Source organism: Chaetura pelagica, unplaced genomic scaffold, assembly GCF_000747805.2.
Source record: "Chaetura pelagica isolate M959 unplaced genomic scaffold, ChaPel_1.0 scaffold49, whole genome shotgun sequence".
In the NCBI taxonomy this organism is placed as follows: domain Eukaryota; kingdom Metazoa; phylum Chordata; class Aves; order Apodiformes; family Apodidae; genus Chaetura; species Chaetura pelagica.
In genome coordinates, this window is record NW_009970715.1 from 228,649 (window position 1) to 229,937 (window position 1,289).

The 1,289-nt window shown below is 66.4% G+C and overlaps 1 protein-coding gene across 1 annotated transcript in view; it reads right to left on the bottom strand.

Annotated features, from left to right (window-relative positions):
* SSC4D (scavenger receptor cysteine rich family, 4 domains) overlaps positions 1 to 1,289 on the bottom strand; it is a 29,786-nt gene that overhangs the window by 617 nt on the left and 27,880 nt on the right. The window lies entirely within an intron of this gene.

Sequence of the window (1,289 nt, forward strand, 5' to 3'; positions counted from 1 at the left end):
CTGCCCGCCCCAGGACCCCTGGGGCTGGAACCCGAGGGCTGGGGGAGAAGGGGTCCCTGCCCACCCTAGGACCCCTGCCCACCCCAGGGCCCCCTGGGCTGGGACCCCAGGGCTGGGGGAGAAGGGGTCCCTGCCCACCCTAGGACCCCTGCCCACCCCAGGGCCCCCTGGGCTGGGACCCCAGGGCTGGGGGAGAAGGGGTCCCTGCCCACCCTAGGACCCCTGCCCACCCCAGGGCCCCCTGGGCTGGGACCCCAGGGCTGGGGGAGAAGGGTCCCTTCCCGGACAGGTTGGCCCCAGGGCAAGAAGAGCCCTGGTTTCTCCAAGGCTGGGCAGGTGTTTGCTGTGTCTCACAGGAGCACAAGGGGATGCCCAAGGGCAGGTGTTGGAGCTGGGGCTGATCCCCAGGGCAACGCAGCAGATGTTCAGGTGGAAGGAGCAGATAATAATCTCTGCTCCTGGCTCAGCCCTGTTGGTCCATCCTCTCCTGTCCCCACTGAGGTCCATCCCTTCATCTCCCCACCAAGGATCCATCCCTTCCTCTGCCTGGACCAGCCTTGGAGGTACCAGGAGAGGTCATGGTTTAACAGTACCACCAAGCATGGCTGCTCCAGGTCAGTGCTTCAAGCACTGCTAAAGCCTTTAGCCTCTGTTCCCACCCTGTGCTGGTGCAGAGGGTCCCCAGGGTTGGCACCATGTCCCTGGTGATACCTTGAGACCTACCATCCTTGGGACGGATGGGGGCTGAGCTGGTGGTCCTTGCAGTGGTTTCTTGGAAGTGCTCTCCAGCATCCTCAGCACCTGGCATAGCAGGCAAGGGCAGGGAAAAGCGACTCAGGAGAACCCTGAGTCCCCCAGGAGACCTCTGAGCCTCCCAGGAGATCCCTGAGTCCCCCAGGAGACCCCTGAGCCCCCAGGAGATCCCTGAGTCCCCCAGGAGATCCCTGAGCCCCCCAGGAGATCCCTGAGTCCCCCAGGAGACCTCCGAGCCCCCCAGGAGACCCCTGAGCCCCCCAGGAGACCCCTGAGCCCCCCAGGAGCCTCCTGAGCCCCCAGGAGACCTCTGAGCCCCCCAGGAGACCCCTGAGCCCCCCAGGAGCCTCCTGAGCCCCCAGGAGACCTCTGAGCCCCCCAGGAGATCCCTGAGCCCCGCAGGAGACCCCCGAGTTCCCCAGAAGACCTCTGAGCCCCCCAGGAGATCCCTGAGCCCCCCAGGAGACCCCTGAGCCCTCCAGGAGATCCCTGAGCCCCCCAGGAGACCCCTGAGCTCCCCAGGAGATCCCTGAGCC